The sequence below is a fragment of the Macaca mulatta genome, chromosome 13, assembly GCF_049350105.2.
Source record: "Macaca mulatta isolate MMU2019108-1 chromosome 13, T2T-MMU8v2.0, whole genome shotgun sequence".
Taxonomy (NCBI): Eukaryota; Metazoa; Chordata; class Mammalia; order Primates; family Cercopithecidae; genus Macaca; species Macaca mulatta.
In genome coordinates, this window is record NC_133418.1 from 114,665,072 (window position 1) to 114,687,595 (window position 22,524).

At 50.2% G+C, this 22,524-nt stretch overlaps 1 protein-coding gene and 1 non-coding gene across 4 annotated transcripts in view; one reads left to right on the forward strand and one right to left on the reverse strand.

Annotated features, from left to right (window-relative positions):
- Positions 1-2,882: 2,882 nt before the first annotated feature.
- RRM2 (ribonucleotide reductase regulatory subunit M2) overlaps positions 2,883-22,524 on the reverse strand; it is a 36,871-nt gene continuing 17,229 nt past the window's right edge. Inside the window, exons 10-14 of one of the 3 annotated variants that reach the window (XR_013403056.1) lie at positions 18,271-18,370; positions 17,848-17,968; positions 12,056-12,156; positions 5,492-5,542; positions 2,883-3,520 (exon numbers count right to left, since the gene is read on the reverse strand). The gene's annotated coding sequence lies outside the window, so the exon portion shown is untranslated. Of the gene's footprint in view, positions 3,526-5,491; positions 5,543-12,055; positions 12,157-17,847; positions 17,969-18,270; positions 18,371-22,524 lie in introns of all 3 variants that reach the window. The other 2 variants (XR_013403055.1, XR_003721879.2) reach the window with 2 other exon arrangements.
- Positions 3,948-4,076, forward strand: LOC114672022 (small nucleolar RNA SNORA2/SNORA34 family). The gene has a single exon (XR_003722223.2). It is a non-coding gene; the product is annotated as a small nucleolar RNA SNORA2/SNORA34 family (small nucleolar RNA).

Below are 22,524 nucleotides of genomic sequence, written 5' to 3' on the forward strand. Positions count from 1 at the left end.
TTCTCCTACTTTGGGCTCCCAAAGTGCTGGGATTACTGTGCCCAGCCTGAGACTTCCCCAGAACTCTGTTCTGTCATGTAATAAATCATTCCTCCCCAAACAGTTGTTTTTGTATTGCCTAATAAGGTTATTATTTTTTTGTATTGCCTAATAAGGTTGTATTGCCTAATAAGGTTATTAGTATAATGATGAAATTTAATATTACATTAATTTAGTTGTGAATTATTTGTATTGTCACAGTCATTAACTCGGTGATTGCAATTTTGTTTTAATTTAATTTAGCTCTTTGTGCATTCTCTCAAAACTTCCAGCAATATAACCCAGAACTGTGTAATGTAATGTTGCAGTCATGGTAATGTGACCTGGGTTATGGATCAGGCAAACAACAGAAGGTTCCAGTACTCACCTCCCTGGCTTCACTCAGCCCCCAAGACCTCACTACCCTGGACCTTTGCCATGGGTAGAAAAAGGTTTCTGAATCAGGTTGTCCATCAGGGAAGCAAAGCAGATGGAGTGGAGGGGGTGCCCTTTGTGGGAGAGGAGTTATCCTGAATTAAGCAATCAGACATCAGGTGCTCTACTAGATATGTTTCTCAGAACCCATTTTACAGATGAGAAAACTAAGGCTCAGAGAGGTTCAGCAACTTGTCTAGATAAGGAAAGCACAGAAGTGGGAGAGTGGAAATTTTGTGTCTGACTCCAAAACCCTTTTCCTTCTACTGACCAGATTGCTTCATGGACCTGACTGCTGGCAGAGACCTGGCCTCGCCATAGGCTGGCCCCGCAGCAGCCACCCCCCAGAACAGAAAAAACACCAAGGACAGCAGGTGCAGACAGGGAGGAGCCAGGTAGGACCAACACTCACCCCACTCCCACACAGGCAGCTCGGTTCTCTGGCCCCATTTCAGCCCCCTGTAGACCCTGAGGGCCTCAAGGACAAGAACTGGGTCAGCTCGCCTCTCCGCCCCACACAGAGCTCAGGTCAACATCCTGCACATCGCAGAGGCCTCAAAGAGCGGAGGAAAAGCAGCACGGTTTGGAATGAAGGAAGGACCAGCCCCTAGCAGCACTTGGTTTTGGCACATAGGGCAGAGAGCCTGGATATGTAATGTAGGTCTTCTTTCTTCTCTCTCGCCAGCTCACATCATGACCCTAGCCCTGGTCCAGGCTGCAAAGGCTGGAGAAAAGCTCAGGTGACTTGAATTCATCTGGCTTTTCAGCACCGGGCTTCACAATCTTTGCACTTGAACTGAACATGACCTTTTGCTTACTGAGCTACTGATGGTTGAAGCCAGCTGGCTGTCCTCCAAGAGGCCTCCCAGGCAGCATTTACCTGTCAGCTGATGCAACTCAGAAACCTCATTGCCGTGCTGGAACCAGCACACATAGGAGCTTGCAAGGAAGACTCACATTAGCCAAGTTTACATGGCTGATGTATAAACCAGGAGCCATTTTTTTCATTAATAATGAGCAACTGAGCTGTGACAAGCATTGGACTACTTTCTCCCAGAGATGGAGTCCTCCCTTCATCTGCCACTCCAGGCCTCTTTCTGGGCAGAGTCATAAAGCCCCTGGGTGTCCCAAGGTGCCAGGCACAGTGCTGTCACCTGGCCCCCACATGGGTCTCTTCTTCCGCTCCCTGCAATGGTGTGGGCTGTCCTGACCCTTCATGATGCTAAAGCTCAGGCTACATCCCTTGTCCCTGCTGCCAAGGGACACGGCCCCTTCCCTTTTCACTTCTCTTCCATTGAAGTCCCTCGCACTGGACCTTTGGGAAGATCCAAGTATAAGAAATGGGCTGAGCTCAGAAACCCCCTTCCTCCAACACGTTACCATTGATTCCAGCATCTGAAACGTTCCTCTGGCTGGGCACTGTGGCTGGAGCCTATAATCCCATCACTTCGGGAGGCCAAGGGGAGGCAGGAGGATCACTTGAGCCTGGTTGTTCAAGACCAGCCTGGCAGCATAGTGAAACCCTGTCTCTGCCAAAAAATACAAAAGGTAGCTGGGTGTGGTGGCGTGGGCCTGTAATCCCAGGTACTCAGGAGGCTGAGGTAGGAGGACGGCTTGAGTCCAGGAGGTAGACGTTACAGTGAGCTGAGGTTGCACCACTGCACTCCCACCTAGGTGACAGAGTGAGACCCTGTCCCAATCAGTCAATCAATCAAGCAAGCAGTCCTCACATGTTGTCAAAGCTCAATAAATAGGGAATGAAGGAATAATGAACATGGCCTAGCTTTCGCACCTCTGTTCTCTCTTGCTGCAAGTGAGAACTTTCCCAGGAGGCAAACAAACCCTGGTGTGCTGTTCCCAGCTCCCCAGATGACTGGAGACACCGCTGGGCCCCCACTGAGGACCCCACTGCCCAGGCCTGCCCCTTCCCCTGCTCACAGCATTCAGTGAGTGCCCTGATAGGTCTAACAGGCCTGGGAGCTGTTTCTTCTTTATTTTTTTTATTTTTTTTTTTTTTTTTTTTTTGAGACGGAGTCTAGCTCCGTTGCCCAGGCTGGAGTGCAGTGGCCGGATCTCAGCTCACTGCAAGCCCCGCCTCCCGGGTTCACGCCATTCTCCTGCCTCAGCCTCCCAAGTAGCTGGGAGTACAGGCGCCCGCCACCTTGCCCGGCTAATTTTTTTTTGTATTTTAGTAGAGACGGGGTTTCACCGTGTTAGCCAGGATGGTCTCGATCTCCTGAACTCGTGATCCGCCCGTCTCGGCCTCCCAAAGTGCTGGGATTACAGGCTTGAGCCACCGCGCCCGGCCTGTTTCTTCTTTAAGACTGTAGATCTCTCTGATCCATTATAGCAAGCTTGTCCAACCCGTAGCCCAGAATGGCTTTGAATGCAGCCCAACACAAATTTACAAACTTTCTTAAAACATTGAGTTTGTGATTTTTCACTGTTTTTAACTCATCAGCTATCATTAGTGTTATTGTATTTCATGTGTGACACAAGCCAATTCTTCTTCCAATGTGGCCAAGGAAAGCCAAAAGACTGGACACCCCTGCCTTATAGGCTAACTGAAAAGTGAGCTCTGAGAGCAGTTAGAGCCCCAAGGTCTAGAGGGGCTTACTGGGGTGCCAGCAGGGTTCTTCCTGTAGACTCGGGCAGACTCAGGCCAGAGAAACCCAGTCCTCAGGAGAGCAGTGTGGGCTGGCGGGCTCTGGAGTCAGACATCCCGCTCTGGAAGATGGCCCGAGTGGCTGTGCACCCAGTGCACAAGCTCTTTGGGCGGTAGCCTCCTTATCCTTAAAGGAGAACCAATGTTGTTGTGAGAATTTGATGGTACAGTTTCACCTCGCTGGGGGCACAGTGGAGCCAGGTAACCCCGACTCAGCGTTGCTTTCCAGTGAGGGGACGCAGCTCTGGGCGAACGCTTTGCCACTGTTCTGCAGGAAATCCGGGCTGGAGAGCGCTGGAAGCGGAGGGCCGGTGTCTCCCAGGTCAGGCCCAGTGGCTCATGGGTCTGCAGCTGATGATGATCAAATGAAGCTCAGAGGCATTTAGGCAGAAAGGAGGCATTCTGGACTGGAACAGAAGAGGGGAAGGAATCAGAGGGTGGAGGAGAGACCCAGAACGCCTCAGTAATGCGGAGTGGGAGACCAGATACCCACCCCACCCCTCATTTCACAGTAACGAAGCCAGGGCCTGGCAGTGCAGCCAGAGCTGGGGACACACCCAGCTCGGTCTAATTCCAGGCCCATGTCCCCTCCACTCCTCCCTCCGGGCTGCCCCCTGGCTCACCAGCTAGATGGATGAATGAGCAGGGCACCTTCTGTCCACAGCAAAAGGGCACAGAGAGAAAACCCAGAGGAGGGAGTCTCATGTAGCCAGGTGGAAATTAACAATAATACTCCGACGTACAAAATACTTATTTATTTCTCTGCAATTTATCTAATCATTTTCACAAGACTCCATGAATGTAAACTTGCTAATTAAAGAAACCCCATTAGGCTCTGAATCAAGACTAGTGTTTTGCTGTTGGTTTCAAACAGGATCCAAGAGTGATGTCTTCCTCGTGGTCTGTTCGCTGCTCAGTATCCCAGTGTGAGTGGCCAATTCAGTTGGAAGCAACATGGTCTTGAATATAAAGCCATTGTTTTTTTTACAGAGCAATTTAACTATGTTAGGCTTAAGAATTAGGAACTTACAGGCCGGGCACAGTGGCTCGCACCTGTAATCCCAGCACTTTGGGAGGCTGAGGCAGGCTGATCACTTGAGGTTGGGAGTTGAAGACCAGCCTGGCCAACATGGAGAAACCCCGTCTCTACTAAAAATACAAAATTAGCCGGGCATGGTGGCGCACGCCTGTAATCCAGCTACTCGGTAGGCTGAGGCAGGAGAATCGCTTGAACCCAGGAGGCGGAGGTTGCCGTGAGCCGAGATCAAGCCATAGCACTCCAGCCTGGGCAACAAGAGTGAAACTCAGTCTCAAAAAAAAAAAAAAAAAAAGAATCAGGGACTTACTCTGTGGAGATAGGGACTTAACCAAAATAATATTTATTAGCCACTCAGAGGAACTTGGTCCTCCTTTCTTCCCACCTCCTCCCTTCCCTGCTCTCAAGATCACTTGCTTGCTTTGTGACTGTTAGGATATTGACCAAGCAATCTCATACTGCCTGGCAATTTTTTTTTTTTCTTTGGAGTCTCACTCTGTCACCCAGGCTGCAGGTGCGGTGATGCAATCTGGGCTCACTGTAACCTCTGCGTGCCCACCCCCCACCCCTGCCACCACCCACCAGGTTCAAGCGAATCTCCTGCCTCAGCCTCCCAAGTAGCTGGGACTACAGGTGTGCACCACCACACCCAGCTAATTTTTGTATTTTTTTAGTAGAGGCGAGGTCTCGCTATGTTGGCCAGGCTGGTCTAGAACTCCTGACCTCAAGTGATCTGCCTGCCTAGGACTCCCAAAATGCTGGGATTATAGGCGTGAGCCACCGTGCCCAGCCTGCCTGGCAATATTTAATTTTAATTCATATTATTGGTCCATACTTCAGTTCATCCCTGGGGAACTTAGGTGTTGACTACAGCTAACTAACCCCAGAGGGAATATGCTTTTTTAAAAATACTCTTTAACTGTGGTAAAACACACGTAACCCAATTTACTGTTTTAACCATTTTTAAGCGTGCCATTCAATGGTATTATGAATATTCACAATGTTGTGCAACCATCAACACTTTATTTTCCAGAGCTTTTCCACCAGCCAAACAGAAACTCTACCTGTTCAAGAGCACCACCGCCTTCTCCCCTCCCCAGTCCCTGCTATTCTGCTGTCCTATTTTCCATCTCTATACATTTTCCTGGGAGTTTGCTTTTTTAAGCCACTATACCGGTCTGTGTTTTATACTTTGCAGCAAGAAAAAGTTCTCAGTGCTTTTGGGTCTTGTCTTATTTGTTGGACATTCTGGTAAAATCATTTTTGGATTAAAGGTAGGCAAGGGGTGAGGGAGGGAACAGAGAAGCGCTGTGAGGCTTGCTGAGAACTATGCCAACCTTAGCTTACGGTTTCCCTTGGTATTGCTGATGGCTTTTCCTTTTTTTTCCCTAGAAAAGAAAAAAAAAAGAAACCTCAGCCCATGGGGCCTCGTATAATAGCTTGACACAGCAGAGGAGCTGGTGGGTCCTCCCTCTCCTCCCAGAAACCGGCTCAAAGAGAATAGAAAAATAAGCCCCAATCTCCAACCTCATACCATATACAAAAATTAACTAAAAATGCAGCATAGACCTAAATGTAAAACTACAAAGTACCTAGAAGAAAACATCTTTGTATCATAGAGTCGAAAGAGATCTTTTTTTGGAGACAGGGCCTCACTCTGTCACCCAGGCTGGAGTGCAGTGGCACGAACTTGGCTCACTGCAACCTCTGCCTCCTGGGTTCAAGTGATTCTCCTTCCTCAGCCTCCTGAGTAGCTGGGACTACAGGCGCGTGCCAGCACACCCGGCTAATTTTTGTATTTTTAGTAGAGAGAGGATTTCACCATGTTGGCTAGGCTGGTCTCAAACTCATGACCTCAAGTGATTCACCTACTTCGGCCTCCCAAAGTGCTGGGATTACAGGCGTGAGCCACTGTGCCCGGTCCTTTGATCCCTTCATTCATCAATACCTACATTGTTTCCAAATCGTGGCTAACGTGAATAATGCTGCAATTCACACAAGAGTGCAGCTATCTTCACGAGGTGGTGATATCATTTCCTTTGGTCAGTCATATGGTAGTTCTATTTTTTTATTTATTTAGAAACCTCCTTTGGGAGGCCGAGGCGGGCGGATCACAAGGTCAGGAGATCGAGACCACGGTGAAACCGCGTCTCTACTAAAAATACAAGAAATTAGCCGGGCGCGGTTGTGGGCGCCTGTAGTCCCAGCTACTCGGGAGGCTGAGGCAGGAGAATGGCGTGAACCCGGGAGGCGGAGCTTGCAGTGAGCCGAGATCGCGCTACTGCACTCCAGCCTGGGCGACAGAGCGAGACTCCGTCTCAAAAAAAAAAAAAAGAAACCTCCATACTGCTTTCCACAATGGCTGTACCAATCGACACCCCCACCAACGGTGTCCAAGAGTTCCCTTTTCACCACAGGAAAAGATTTCTTAAGAATAGTACACAGGGACCAGGTGTGGTGGCTCTTGCCTGGAAACCCAGCACTTTGGGAGGCTAAGGCAGGCGAATCACCTGAGGTGAAGAGTTCAAGACCAGCCTGGCCAACACGGTGAAACCGAGTCTCTACTAAAAATGCAAAAATTAACCACGCATGCTTGCGGGCGCCTGGAATCCCACCTACTTGGGAGGCTGAGGCGGGAGAATTGCTTGAACCTGGGAAGCTGAAGCTGCAGTGAGCCAAGATCGCACCACTGCGCTCCAGCCTGGGTGACAGAGCAAGACTCTGTCTCAAAAAATAAAAAGTTGGCCGGGCGCGGTGGCTCAAGCCTGTAATCCCAGCACTTTGGGAGGCCGAGACGGGCGGATCACGAGGTCAGGAGATCGAGACCATCCTGGCTAACATGGTGAAACCCCGTCTCTACTAAAAAATACAAAAACTTAGCCGGGCGAGGTGGCAGGCGCCTGTAGTCCCAGCTACTTGGGAGGCTGAGGCAGGAGAATGGCGTGAACCCGGGAGGCGGAGCTTGCAGTGAGCTGAGATCTGGCCACTGCACTCCAGCCTGGGTGACAGAGCGAGACTCCGTCTCAAAAAAAAAAAAAAAAATAAAAATAAAAATAAAAAGTTAAGCTGGGCATGGTGGATCACGCCTGTAATCCCAGCACTTTGAGAGGCCAAGGCGGGCGGATCACAAGGTCAGGAGATCGAGACCATCCTGGCTAACACGGTGAAACCCCGTCTCTACTAAAAATATTTTAAAAATTAGCCGTGCGTGGTGGCAGGCACCTGTAGTCCCAGCTACTTGGGAGGCAGTCCCAGCTACTCGGGAGGCTGAGGCAGGAGAATGGCGTGAAGCCGGGAGGCGGAGCTTGCAGTGAGCCGAGATCGTGCCACTGTACTTAAACCTGGGTGACACAGCGAGACTCCGTCTCAAAAATAAAATAAAATAAAATAAAATAAATAAAAATTAATAAATTAAAAATAAAAAAAGAATAGTACACAGAAAACATAAACTATAAAAAAAAAGTAAATTGGACTTCATAAAAATTAAAAGACTTTTAGTTTTCAAAACACACTGAATAAAATGAAAAAGAGGGGCACAGACTGGAGAAAATATTTACAAGTCATATATCTGATAAAAGACATGTAGCTAGAATAAAGAGCTGTTATAACCTAATATATAACACAACTCGGTATTTTAAAATGGGCAAAGGATTTGGACAATTCACCAAAGATGGTGTACATATAAAAAATAAGTACATTAAAAAAGTCTCATGCCATTTGTTATTGGTGAAATGTACATGAAAACCCCAAGGCTATAAACTAGACACGCACTTGGAGGACTAAAATGTAAAAGATGGGCCATGCCAAGTGTTGGCAAGGGTATGAAGCAACTGGGACTCTTGTTGCTCTCATGTGCTCAGAGGCATGTAAAGCGGTGTGGTCACTTTGAAGAGCAGTTTGGTCACTTCTTAAAAAGTGAAACCTACTATGTGACCCAGTCATTCTGTTTCTATGCATTTATTCAACAGGAATGGGGCCAGGTGTGGTGGCTCACACCTGTAATCCCAGCACTTTCGGAGGCCAAGGCAAGCAGATCACGAGATCAGGAGTTCGAGACCAGCCTGGCCATCAGAGTGAAACCCCATCTCTACTACAAATACAAAAAAAATTAGCTGGGCATGGTGGTAGGCACCTGTAGTCCCAGCTACTTGGAAGGCTGAAGCAGGAGAATCGCTTGAACCCGGGAGGCGGAGGCGGCAGTGAGCCAAGATCGCACCACTGCACTCCAGCCTGGGCGACAGAGCAAGACTCTGTCAAAAAAAAAAAAAGGAGGAATCAAAGAGGAATCAAAGCTAGTGTCCAAAAGAGACTTCTACGTGGAGACTGGCAGCAACTTGATTCATCACAGCCAAAAGCTGGAAACAGCCCCAATGTCTATCACCGGGTGAATGGATGAATAAATATGGCACAGCCATACAATGCAATGCAATACTGCAATAAGAAGGAATGAACCACTGTTACATACAACTGATGGACTTCAAAATAATTATGCTAGGCCGGGCATGGTGGCTCATGCCTGTAATCCCAGCACTTTGGGAGGCCAAGGTGGGTGGATCACCTGAGGTCAGGGGTTTGAGACCAGCCTGGCCAACATGGTGAAACCCCACCTCTACTAAAAATACAAAAAATTAGTCCGGCGTGGTAGCGTGCGCCTGTAGTCCCAGTTACTCGGGAGGCTGAGGCAGGAGAGTTGCTTGAACCCAGGAGGCGGAGGTTGCAGTGAGCCGAGATCACGCCATTGTACTTTAGCCTGGGCAACAAGAGCAAAACTCCATTTCAAAAGAAAAAAAAATATATGCTAAGTGAGAGAAACCACATCAAAAAAAAAAAATACTGTAGGATTCTATTTACATAAAACTCTAGAAAATGAAAACTCTAACGATGGAAAGCAGGTCAGAGTTTGTCTGAGAATGGGAGTGGAGGTAAGAAACAGCACGAGGAAGCTGTGGAGGGTGACAGGATGTCCAGTGGCTGGTGGTCGTGACAGTTGCATGGGTGTATACGTATGTCAGAACTTATTAATAACACAATCAATAGGTGCAGTTTATTGTATGTCAATTATACACGAATAAAGCTGGAAAAAGAAAAAAGAAATCGTCCCACAGTAACAAGGACAAAGAGAAACAAAATGCAAACGTCATCTTTTTTTTTTTTTTTTGAGGCAGAGTCTCGCTGTGCCTCCAGGCTGGAGTGCAGTGGCGCGATCTCGGCTCACTGCAACCTCTGCCTCCCGGGTTCAAGCAATTGTCCTGCCTCAGCCTCCCCAGTAGCTGCAATTACAGGCATGCGCCACCACACCCGGCTAATTTTTGTGTTTTTAGTAGAGACGGGGTTTCACCATGTTGGCTAGACTGCTCTCGAACTCCTGGGCTAAAGCAATCCACCTGCCTTGTCCTCTGAAAGTGCTGGGATTACAGGCATGAGCCACCACACCTGGCTAAACTCCATTTCCAGTGAAAACAGAAGAGAGATGAAACCCAAACTAGAAACGAGTCAGAGGGTTGCCCAGGGCAGGAAACACCATACAGATGTTTGGGAAGAAGCTGTGAGAAGGGATCACACTGCCCACCAACCAATGTCCCTTATCTGCACGAGCAGGAGTGGGGCCCGTGATCTCATGACAGCGGCATTTGAGATACAGGTAAGCTTGGAACCAAGAAGCAGAAGCAGCGGATCAGACACAGACAATCACACAGACAAGCCACACTTGCAGGCAACAAAGAGGAATCACCAGACTGCCCGTGAGCAGCCCTACAACTGCACATGGCACTGGATGTAGGGAAAGTCCTCGCTGCTTCTCCCACACAAACCTCTGGCAAATAGACGGCTGAAGAAACACTCACCTTGCCCAAAGATGAAAAACAAAAAAGCAAAGAGCGCAGCATCTACAGGAAGACACTGTAAGAATTAAAAAATAAAAACGAGAAAAGGAACAGGAAAAACAAGTGGCAAGTGAAAGCTCATGAGTAAAAACGTTGCCATAGAACAGATAAAATTGCCAGCAAACTTTTCGCTGTAAATTAAACAACAACAAAAATTAATAAAGCAGGGCTGGGCGCGGTAGCTCACACCTGTAATCCCAGCACGTTGGGAGGCTGAAGCAGGCGGATCACCTGAGGTCAGGAGTTCGAGACCAGCATGACCAACATGGCAAAACATCATCTCTACTAAAAATACCAAAATTAGCTGGGCGTGGTGGTGCAAGCCTATAATCCCAGCTACTTGGGAGGCTGAGGCAGGAAAATCGCTTGATCCCAGGAGGCGGAGTTCCAGAGTGATCTGAGATCCCACCACTGTACTCCAGCCTGAGCAACAGAGTAAGACTCCATCTCAAAAAAAAAAACAACAAAAAAAGAAATTAATACAGCAATCATCTCCAGAAAGCAAGCACACAAAACAGATATGAGAGCTCAGGGGGAACATGAAACTGGAGCTGACAGAACTGGAGAAAGAAGGAAAAACATCACATCTTCAAAGTCATGATGAAATGGAAAGCTGTGCAGAGGAGCATCAAATATTGCTCAAAACACAATCAAGACACTGAGAACAAGACTGAGGAAAGTGAGTAAAAGGAAATGAAAATGGACGGTGTAAAGAGATTACAGAGAAAATTACAGATTTGGAAGAACTGCAAAGGACCCATCATATATCCCAGAATAGAAAACTGAAATAAGGGAACATAAATATTTAAAGATATCATTCAAGAAAATTTTCCTGAAATAAAAGAAGATAAATCTACAAACCAAAAGGGCACACCATGTCTTGGGGAAAATGACAAAAATCTGTCAATAACAAGGTAATTTCTATGAAAGTAACTAGACATAAAATATAAAAGAAAGGGGGAAGAAGCTAACTAGAAAAGACTTTGGACAGTCAAGTGAAAATATCAATTCATAAAGGGTAACAAAACAGAAGTTAGACTCAGACTTTCCCACAATGACATTTGACTCTAGAGACAGAAGTGATGCCTGCGAAGTTCTCAAGGAAAGAAAGTGTGGTCTAAGAATTTTATGTCCCGGAAAGCTGTCAAACACAAAGACTAGAAACCTTTTTGAACTTGCAATAACTCAATAATTTTTTTTCATTTAGTCCCTTTTGATGAAACTACTGGAGAAAGAATTTCAACAAATCAAGAGAAAAATAGGAAAACTTCAGCAAGGGAACAGACAGTGAGCAGTGACTCTACCTATAGGGCCAATGTGAGTGAGGATTAAGGACATATATAAATATAAATTCTGAAATTAGAAATGATACATTAAACAAAAATTGAGAAGAAAAGAAAGAAAGAAGGAGAGAGTTGTTAGTATCTGATTTCTTTTTTTTTTTGAGTCAGAGTCTCACTCTGTTGCCCAGGCTGGAGTGCAGTGGCACGATCTTGGCTCACAGCAACCTCCACCTCCCGGGTTCAGGTGATTCTCCTGCCTTAGCCTCCGTGGTAGCTGGGCATACAGGCGCCCACCATCACGCCTGGCTAACTTTGTATTTTTAGTAGAGACGGTTTTCACCATGTTGGCCAGACTGGTCTCAAACTCCTGACCTCAAGTGATCCACCCGCCTTAGCCTCCCAAAGTGCTGGGATTACAGGCGGGAACCACCAGGCCCAGTCTAAGTCTCTGATTTCTTTATCTTTCTTATGGGGGAGGGGGCAAGAATAAGAAAAAAGTAGCATAGAGATATAAGTATATTTTAAAGACAAACACTAAGAAATACAATGTAAAATTAGATGGCAAAAAAGGAGAAGGGGTAAGAGAAAACACATACTTTTCATAAGTGCTTTTAGTAGGAAACATACTGTTGAAAAAGGAATTCAAGGTGAGTGCAAAGGCTCACACCTGTAGTCTCAGCACTTTGGAAGGCCAAGGTGGGTGGATAGTTTAAGCCCAGGAATTTGAGAAACTTACCTCTAGCCGGGTGTGGTGGCTCACGCCTGTAATCCCAGCACTTTGGAAGGTTGAGGTGGGCAGATTTGCTTGTTGCCTGGGCAACAGGGCGAAACCCATCTCTAGAAAAAAACACAAAAATGAGCTGGGTGTGGTGGTGTACGCCTGTAATTCCTGCTACTCAGATGAGGTGGGAGGATCACTTGAGCCCAGGTTGAGGCTGCAGTGAGCTATGACTGTGCCACTGTACTCCTGCCTGGGAAACAGAATGAGATTCTGTCTCAAAAACAAAACAAAACAAAAAACCCTTACCTTTAAATAAAGAAACTAAGCTGGGCGCGGTGGCTCACGCCTTTAATCCCAGCACTTTGGGAGGCTGAGGTGGACAGATCACGAGGTCAAGAGATCAAGACCATCCTGGACAACATAGTGAAACCTCGTGTCTACAAAAAATACAAAAATTAGCTGGGCGTGGTGGTGCACATCTGTAGTCCCAGTTACTCAGGAGGTTGAGGCAGGAGAATCGCTTGAACCCAGGAGGCAGAGGTTGCAGTGAGCCAAGATCACGCCACTGCACTCCAGCCTGTCGACAGAGCAAGACTCCATCTCGAAAAAATAAGTAAGTAAAAATAAATAAAGAAACTAAATTATACATCTAAAACAGGAAGTTAGAAAAGAAACCAACCTTTAAAAAGTAGATAGAAAGCATACACAAAAAGTGAAAATTAATGGATTAGAAAATGAACATGCAGGCATTTCCTCCCTACCTGTGTACACTTTCCAGTTTCCCCATGCTCAAAACGGGGGCAAGGCTGGGGGTCGCTGTCCCTGCACTGCCCTCTCCTCTCCCTACCCTTCCCGGGGCTTACCAGGCACCCCCTCAAGGCCTGATCCATCCCCAACCCATCTCAGCTCTCCTGCGCCCCTCCAAGCACGGCCCACCTGCGTGGCAGGGGCAGAGGGAGGAGCACACACTGGGGGGAGGGGCAGAGAGGACACTCAGCATTGCCCAGTGCAAGGGGGCTAGCAGCCCCCAGAAAACAACCTGTCCATGCAACAGCTGAATGGATGGACCAGCAGGTGGCAGGTGGGGACAGAGGGCAGACACAGGGCCACTCATACCCCTCCCCTATTCCCCAGAGCAGAGGTGCCCCACCCTAGCTGCACGTGAGAATTACCAGGGAGCTTGAAAAATGCCAGATCTCTAAGTCCCTTCCCCATACACTCTGATTGAATCAGTTCATGTCTCTCCACGTTGGTCATCTGGTTCCAAAAAGCAAGGTGCACTGGGGAAAGAGGCAGCCCAGGGCATGGAAAAGAGAGGGGGCTCTGGAGCCACCGTTTGGAGTTGGAGCCCTGTCTCTGCCTCTCGCTGGCTGTGTGATCTCAGGCTGGCGCCTTAACCTCCCTGAGCCTCAAGGTCGCCATCCATAAGATATGCTTCCCTCCCAGAAGGGGCTAGGGATGGGTGATTGTACATGTAAACGCTTCCGCTGGTGCAGGGTGCCCAGGATGAGTGTGAGAAGGAGGGCTGTCATGGTTCCCCTGAGGCCACCTCTGACTCCTGGCAGGTAGGCTGGGCTCCAGGACCACCTGCCCCCTCTGGGGAGTTCAGATGTGAGCGAGACCCAGGGCGGTGGGGGCAGCCTTGGATCCACAGACCCAGCTTCGGAGGCTATTCTGGTTCCAATTCAGAATCCCTGGCTCCTGACTCAATGGGCTTTGTCCCAGAGATGTAATTTCTATTTTGATTCCATGTGACATTTAATGAAATGGCTTTCAGACACCACACAGTGACTGAGTTATGAAACCACAGCTTCTGCATCCTCAACACGCCTCACGATGACAGGACCCCTCTTGTTGCTTCGGAAGCTGCCCCAAGTCTCTTGAGGCCTGGGGCCCAGGACCACTGAGGTGGGGTCTTACTACGAAGTCCCTGGGGTCTGCCCCAGGCCCACTGTCTGGCACCCGCGTCTTGTCCTAGCTGGACTCACAGCAGCCTCTGCCTGGGTTCCCGCCTCAGTCTCCCTCTTGCCAATCCAGTGCTGTTCTAACTGCAGATCAAAAATATTCAGGGAGACAGGAAGCCAATGTAGAGGATTGCAAACAGCATTGTTCGAAGAACAAATGAGCCGGAATAGAAGCAGAACAGAACACGCCAGAACGAGCTGCACATGGCAAGGGCGACTGCAGCTCACAAGCCTGGGCTGTGAGTGTGCACGCTGGGTCTCTATGTATGGGAATTTGAGGGAGTTTGAATGACATGGCTCTAACCCACCACCGTGCCACTCCCCAGTTACAACTTTCGGGATGGACTTCAGACCCCTCAGTATGGCACTAAAAAACCCCTCCATACCTGGCCCCTTTCTGCCCACCCACCTGGTCCACAGCCAACTCCAACCACACTGAGCCACTGGGTTCTGCAAACTCTGCCAGCAGCTCCCATACCCGCCCAGAATGCAAGAGCCTCCCTCCTCTCTCCAGGCCTCCTTCCCTCCCTCCCTCCCCTCCAACAGCTTCCACTCTCCCACACACTCCTACCGATCCTTCACCCTTCAAGGGAAGGGCCACCTCCTCTTTGGTGTCTCCCTGATTCCCCAGCAGCCTTGGGGGCTCCCGGTCCAGTGCTCATGTTACATGGTGCACACTTTGCATAACACGGTCACCCCCGCCAGCCGGTGGGCTCATTGTTTTCATGCCTCCCCGCCCTTCCCCCAGTGGGCAGCTGGGACTTCCCTCGAAGGGCTGGCTAAGCCCCTTGGTGCTCAATGTCGTACCATGTAATGACAGCAAGTGCAGGCTGACACGGGGGCCTCTCCCAGGTGACCCTCTCCACATGCGGGACCTCTTCCAAGTGACCCTCTCCACATGCTGACCCTCCCTGGGTGAAGATGACCTCCTAGATTCTATAGAAGCAAAGATATAAATATTTCTAGAGCCCTTCCGTTCAAAAGGAAGTAGAAGCCCTACAATTTCTCAACAACTTGGCTATTAAAAATAGGAACTCCACCTACACGCCGGAACAGTTTGTTGGCGTGGAAGGGCCAGAATTGTGAGGTCACACATGTGTTCGGGACTGAGAAAGCTGCTGGGTCCAAAAGCTGAGCACTGTAAGAAGGCAGACAGCTGTCTGCAGCTGGTGCTACAGCCCTGAGGCCCCAGAAATCTCTAGAACCACAGGGATGCCAAATGGTACTCTGCCAAGAGTTTTATAAAACTCACTTCCCCACCACATCATGTGAACATCTGCACAGCACAGGTTCCAAAGGAAATTGAAAAAGAAATAAATCGTGCATTAGCAAGCAGATCTGAGACCTCGTCTCTGACCTTGGAAGAGTGTGAGGAGATGCCTCAGACTCCGGCTCCTGCTGCCGCCTCCTCCCACTCCCAGTCCTCAGAACAGAGCCCCAGACCCGGCCCTGAGCTGGGGTCCCCTAAGGATTCAGTCTTCCGCGTTCATTTCCTGGCCCTCAACGCCTGAAGCTCCATCCTTCCGCCACTCCTTTGGGTTACAGGAGAATCCCCAACAGGCACTCTGCATGAACAGTGACGGCAAAGCAGACATGCATTCTGTCAGCATCCACAGTCACTCCAGAGACAGCCTGGGTGGAGACGGGGGAGGAGGAAGAAGGGGAAGAAAGTGGGCAGAAGGGCCAAGCGCGATGACTCACGCCTGTAATCCCAGCACTTTGGAAGGCCGAGGCAGGCGGATCACAAAGTTAAGAGATCAAGACCATCCTGGCCAATATGGTGAAACCCTTTTTCTACTGAAAATGCAAACATTAGCTGAGCATGGTGGTGCACACGTGTAGTCCCAGCTACTCGAGTGGCTGCGGCAAGAGAATTGTTTGAACCCAGGAGGTGGAGGTTGCAGTGAGTCAAGATGGCGCCTGGCGACAGAGTGAGACTCCATCTCAAAAAAAAAAAAAAAAAAAAAGGCCGGGAGTGGTGGCTCACGCCTGTAATCCCAGCACTTTGGGAGGCCAAGGTGGGCAGATCACGAGGTCAGGAGATCGAGACCATCCTGGCCAACATGGTGAAACCCTGTCTCTACTAAAAATACAAAAATTAGCTGAGCATGGTGGTGCATGCCTGTAGTCCCAGCTACTCGAGAGGCTGAGGCAGGAGAAGCGCTTGAACCCAGGAGGCGGAGGTTGCAGTGAGTCAAGATCGCACCACTGCACCGCCTGGCGACAGAGCGAGACTCCGTCTCAAAAAAAAAAAATGGCCGGGTGTGGTGGCTCACACCTGTAATCCCAACACTTTAGGAGGCCGAGGTGGGCGGATCACGAGGTCAGGAGATTGAGGCCATCCTGGCTAACACGGTGAAACCCCGTCTCTACTAAAATACAAAAAATTAGCTGGGCGTGGTGGTGGGTGCCTGTAGTCCCAGCTACTCAGGGGGCTGAGGCAAGAGAATGGCGTGAACCCGGGAGGCGGAGTTTGCAGTGAGCTGAGATTGCGCCACTGCCCTCCAGCCTGGGTGACAGAGTGAGACCCCAAATAAAAAAAAAATTAAAATTAAAAAAAACAGTGGACAGAGGTAGCGAGCCCCACTGATGACCCCCACTCTGGGGGCCAGGGGCTCCAGTCATGATCGCAACCAGCCTCCCCCAGTGCAACCTGCTTATTACCGTGTCAGACACAACAGCTTCCCCTGTGGGCAGGTCACTCACTCACTCATTCATTCAACAACACTGAGAGTGCCCGGTCAGGTGCTGACTGAGCACACTGGGGGACATGGACCCCATCCCTGTCCTCAGGGCACTCACAGCTGGAACAAGGCATCAGAAAAGTGTACGATTCTGTACACTTTGGATAGTATGAAAAAGAGAAGTGGTAAACACTTGGGGCCATGAGGGCTCCCAGGAGGCCCCTAATCCGGCCTCACTGGGTCTGAGGAGGTTCCTAGAGAAAGTGACCTCTAAGTTGAGACCTGAAGGATCAGGAGCGGGTGGGCAGGGACAAAGTCTAGGCTCAGGGAACAGTCTGTGTGAAGGCAGGAGGCTAGAGGATGTGGTGTTTAAGAAGCTCAGGCGCGGTGGCTCACGCCTGTAATCCCAGCACCTTGGGAGGCCGAGGTGGGTGGATCACGACGAGGTCAGGAGATCGAGACCATCCTGGCTAACACAGTGAAATCCCGTCTCTACTAAAAATACAAAAAATTAGCCGGGCATGGTGGCGGGCACCTGTAGTCCCAGCTACTCGGGAAGCTGAAGCAGGAGAATGGTGTGAACCCGGGAGGCAGAGCTTGCAGTGAGCCGAGATCACCCCACTGCACTCCAGCCTGGGAGACAGAGTGAGACTCTGTCTCAAAACAAACAAAAAAAAGGAAGCTCAGACTCAGGAAGGTTCAAGGCAGAGGTGAGTGGGGAGCCTACAGGCACCTGGGCTCAGGCAGGGCCGAGAGCTGCGGTGAGGGGAGAGGCTTATGCAACACAGCCACATCGTCTGAGGTGCTGCCCATTCCAGATGCTATGTGTGCAAAGGACTGGGGGAGGGTGAAGGTGGGGTGGGGGGTCTGGCCATGGTAGGGGCCTGAGCCCTGGAGGGATATGGCTGTGCTGAGGACTGGAATGGGAGGGGGATCACAGGACCGTGCTGTCTGGGCCATGGGACGAGGGACATGGGAGGGCGAAGGCTCCCCCGCCTGACCACACATAGAACGGCAGAGGCTGGCAGTGCCTGGATTTCTGACAGGGGTGCGTGGGGGCACTGTTCACTGAGCTGGGGAACAGCAGGTGACAGGCCCCCCAAACCACCTCCACAGCGGCCCCTCTTCCCCCACCATGCGAGTTGCCATCATTTCTCACCTGAAAGCTGCGACTGCCTCTCGCTTCCACTGGCGAACCCCGAGTAACAGCTGACACGCAGGAGCAGGGGTTTCCCTTTCAAGATGTAAGGCTGGTCAGACCTTCCCGAGCTTCTCATCCCCTTAAAAATGAAATCCAGACTCTTCACCTGGGTCTGCAGACCTGCCATGTACACACCCCACCCCACTGACCCGGTTCCATCTCCCACCCCTCACTCTGCTCTGACCGGTCACAGACGTGCCTGCCGCAGGGCCTTTACGCTTGCTCACCCTCCGCCTGAAACACGCTTTCCTCCCCTAACCACGTGGTCGATCCCCACATCCTCTGGTTCCTCTCGTCTCCCCACATGAAAGAGCACAGGGGACAGCCCACCCCTTCCTCCCTGCTTTCCTTGTCTTCAGAGCTTGTCACCGTCTGACTTACTGCACACTGGGTAGGTGATTGGTCTCCGTCTCCCCCACTGGCATGCTGTCTCCCCGAGGGCCTGGACTCATCTGCTTTGCACTTCACGGTCTCCCAGCACCTGCAGCAGTGCATACAGGAGGGCTCAGTCACTGCATGCTGGAGCAAGCGCCTCCCAGCCCTGGCCCCAGGGCCATGACCACCTCCTGGTGCTGTTTCCTGTGCTTGGAACAGAATCCCACCCTCACCTGCTCTTTCCTTCCCAAGAACAGGTCGAGGTCTCTCGCCCTTCTTCCTGCCTCCCCGCTTCCCAGACCTAATCACACCCTCCTCCGTGTGATCCTGGAATTCTTAAGCACACGCACTCTTGACTCCAAGACCAAACACCAGGCCTCCTCCATTCCAGCACAACCACAGATAATAGCCACTGTCCACCACCATGTGCCCAGGCCTCTGCTGACAGTGACTGAGGATGCAGAAGCAGAAGATGCACGCCCACGAGCACTGGCAGTCTCCCTGGAGAGGGCACACTAAACATGGGGACAGCATCTTAGCACAGCACGAGATGCGTGTCAGTGAGCGTAGCTAGGTGGCACCAACTTCCTGAAGCTCAGAGTGAGACACGGGGCTGGGGGGGAGGGATGGAGGGAAGATGGGATGGGAGGTGCCAGTTTTGCCACCCGCAGACTTAACCAGAGTCCCAGAGCACACAACTGGTTAACAGCAGAGCTGGGCCTGGCTGGATCCATTGGGTTCCACACCAGAGGTTTCTGAACTCAGAATGGCCCCCATTGGCCGAACCCTTTGGACAGAAGCAACTGACTCCCACTTCTCCACGAAATCCCAAGCTCCTGAGCAACTTTCAGAGGCTACAGCACAATAGTGAGCAGACACACAACTCACATGGGCCCTGCACATGACAGCAACATGGGCGAGACGCAGCCCCAGCCACCAGCTCACAGGAGCGAGGGCCGCCAGCCTCCACATGCCCGGGGCACCTCCTCCTAACCCTGGTCCAGAGCTCGGGGTCCCTCTCCCTAAAGCCCGCCTGAGACCCGGAACGGCCTTCTGCCTGGGTGGCTGCTTCCCCTGGTGGCTGCGAGTGATCAACACTTATTATAAGAACATTACAGGAAAATTTAAACAGAAAAATAGAATAGAAAGAAAAACTGCTCTTACTCCCAACCCGCCCCCTAAGATACCTGTTCATTTCTCCACGTGGGACACCTTCTTCTCTATCCATACATACACATTTTTATGACAGCATAACCACAGTGTACCATAATTTTACGTTGTGCTATTTTACCGTTTTCCTGTAAACAGCTTTCCTTGTGTTTAAATGTGATCTGAGTATTTCTCATCTAGAGTGACTGGTTAGCACTCCATTAATAACCGGCTCTCTGAGAGGGTACCCCGCTCGCTCAGCCACCACCAATGCCATCCACTACTTTCCCATCAGCTCCACTACAGAGCCCTCAGGAACAAGGTCAGGCCTTACTCAGAGCTCAAGTATTTTCTGTAAAGACAGAGATAGAAAATACAGACCGCAGCAGCTATTCTAGTCTCTTATCCATGGCGAAGGCAGCCACAGACCATACGTAAACAAACAAGTGTGGCTGCGCCCCAACAAAGCTATTTATGGGCTTTGAAATTTGAATTTCATAGAATCTTCATGCAACACGAAATGTTCTTTTGATTTTTTTTTCTTTTTCTTTTTTTTTTTTTTTTTTTAGAGACAGAGTCTCGCTCTGTCGCCCAGGCTGGAGTGCAGTGGCGCAGTCTCAGCTCACTGCAAGCTCCACCTCCTGGGTTCACGCCATTCTCCTGCCTCAGCCTCCTGAGTAGCTGGGACTACAGGCATCCACCACCACGCCCAGCTAATTTTTGTATTTTTAGTAGAGACGGGGTTTCACCGTGTTAGCCAGGACGGTCTCGATCTCCTGACCTCATGATCCGCCCACCTCAGCTTCCCAAAGTGCTGGGATTACAGGCTTGAGCCACCGCACCTGGCCATTCTTTTGATTTTTAAAACACATTCCTAGCTCCTGGTATGTACAAAACCAGGCAGCGAACCAGATCCCACCCACAGGCTGTTTCCTGACCCCTGCTCCATTAACATTGGAGGATTCAGGGGTGGAGGAAGGAAAGTCCTAGAAAGGAGTGAAGGAAGAGGGTGGAAGCTGAGGAAGCAAAGGAAGGCCCAACAGACCACTCTCTGTGTTCCAGAAAGTTCTAGGACTTGCTTCCAATTCCCAAGGGGCCTGGGACACTCCAGCTCTCTGAAACTCCCTGAACAGAGCAAAACCGAAGGCTGGCCGGGCGCAGTGGCTCAAGCCTGTAATCCCAGCACTTTGGGAGGCCGAGACGGGCGGATCACGAGGTCAGGAGATCGAGACCATCCTGGTTAACATGGTGAAACCCCGTCTCTACTAAAAAAAAAAATACAAAAAACTAGCCGGGCGAGGTGGTGGACGCCTATAGTCCCAGCTACTCGGGAGGCTGAGGCAGGAGAATGGCGTGAACCCGGGAGGCGGAGCTTGCAGTGAGCTGAGATCCAGCCACTGCACTCCAGCCTGGGTGACAGCGCGAGACTCCGTCTCAAAAAAAAAAAAAAAAAAAAAACGAAGGCTGAGACCACAGAGATGGCTCAGCACCTCATTTTCCTGATGGAGGGGAAGGGTCACCAAGACAGATGGGGGAAGAACAGACTCCAAATTCACTAACTATCCCCTCATGTGCCCCCACCAAGGTAGTGATCCCAGCCTTTGACACCCCCACTTCTAGTCAGCTTGTCACCAGCTCACAGTGGCAAAAGTCCCCTTCCAGACAATGCCCCACAAATCTCTTTTTAATGCCAAGTGGCCTAAAATGCCAGAAAAGATCCTTTTGAAATGTAAATCAAACCTCTCTGCGAGGCAGACCCATCCTCTGCTGCCCCTGGCATTCTAAATGATCTCTTAGAAATAAGAGCCAGTGCCTTTGCCAATAATAACTTCTACTTTAGAAGTGCCAGATCAAACCCAGAGAAAGTGGCTCAGTGGCTGCCCAGGGCTGAGGCAGTAGACGGGAGACAGGGAGTGACTAAAGGACACAAGCTCTCTTTTTGGGGTGGGCAAGATGTTCAACTGTGGCAATGACTGCCCATACCTGTGAATATACAGACCCCTGAACCATACCCTTTATTTTTTTTGAATCAGAGTCTCGCTCTGTCACCCAGGCTGGAGTGCAATGGCACAATCTCTACTCATTACAACTGCCGCCTCCCGGGTTCAGGCAATTCTCCTGCCTCAGTCTCCCAAGTAGCTGGGATTACAGGTGCCCACCACCACGTCCGGCTAATTTTGGTATTCTTAGTAGAGACAGGGTTTCATCATATTGGCCAGGCTGGTCTCAAATTCCTGACCTCAAACGATCCACCCACCTTGGCCTCCCAAAGTGTTGGGATTACAGGCGTGAGCCACCACACCTGGCCAAGAGCCATACTGTTTAGATGGGCAAACCGAATGGTATGTGAAAAAGTTGCTTATGAAAGCATGCCAGGCGCTTCACTCATCTAAAATCTCACAAGCCTGTTGAACCTGGATTACAAATCCTAGTTCACGATGTGGAAACTGAGGCTGGGAGCAGTGATGTAACGTCCCCAACTGTTTCATAGCAGTGAGACTGGCTCCAAGGGCAGTCAATTTTTCAAAAGGGAGGTGACAGGTGGAGTGGCCTGTAATCCCAACATTTTGGGAGGCCGATACGGGCAGATCACTTGAGGTCAGGAGTTCGAGACCAGCCCAGCCAACATGGTGAAACCCTGTCTCTACTAAAAATACAAAATTAACCAGGCATGGTGGCACATGCCTGTCATCCCAGCTACTCAGGAGGCTGAGGCAGGAGAATCGCTTGAACCTGGGAGGCAGAGGTTGCGGAGAGCTGAGATTGTGCCATTGCACTCCAGCCTGGGCAACAAAGGCGAAACTCCATCTCAAAAAAAAAAATTAGCCGGGTGTGGTGGCAGGAGTCTGTAATCCCAGCTGCTCAGGAGGCTGAGGCATGAGAATCACTTGAACCCGGGAGGCAGAGGTTGCAGTGAGCCGAGATCACGTCACTGCACTCCAACCTGGGCGTAGCAGCGAGACTCCATCTCAAAAACAAAACAAAACAAAGAGGGAGGTGATGGTTCCTAAAGTCAGCCCTTTGCTGCAATGGCCCCTGCACTAACAGGACCTGGAAGTGCCCTTCAGTACCACTGGGACCCACATCAGTCCAGGGGAAGGCCAGAGCAGC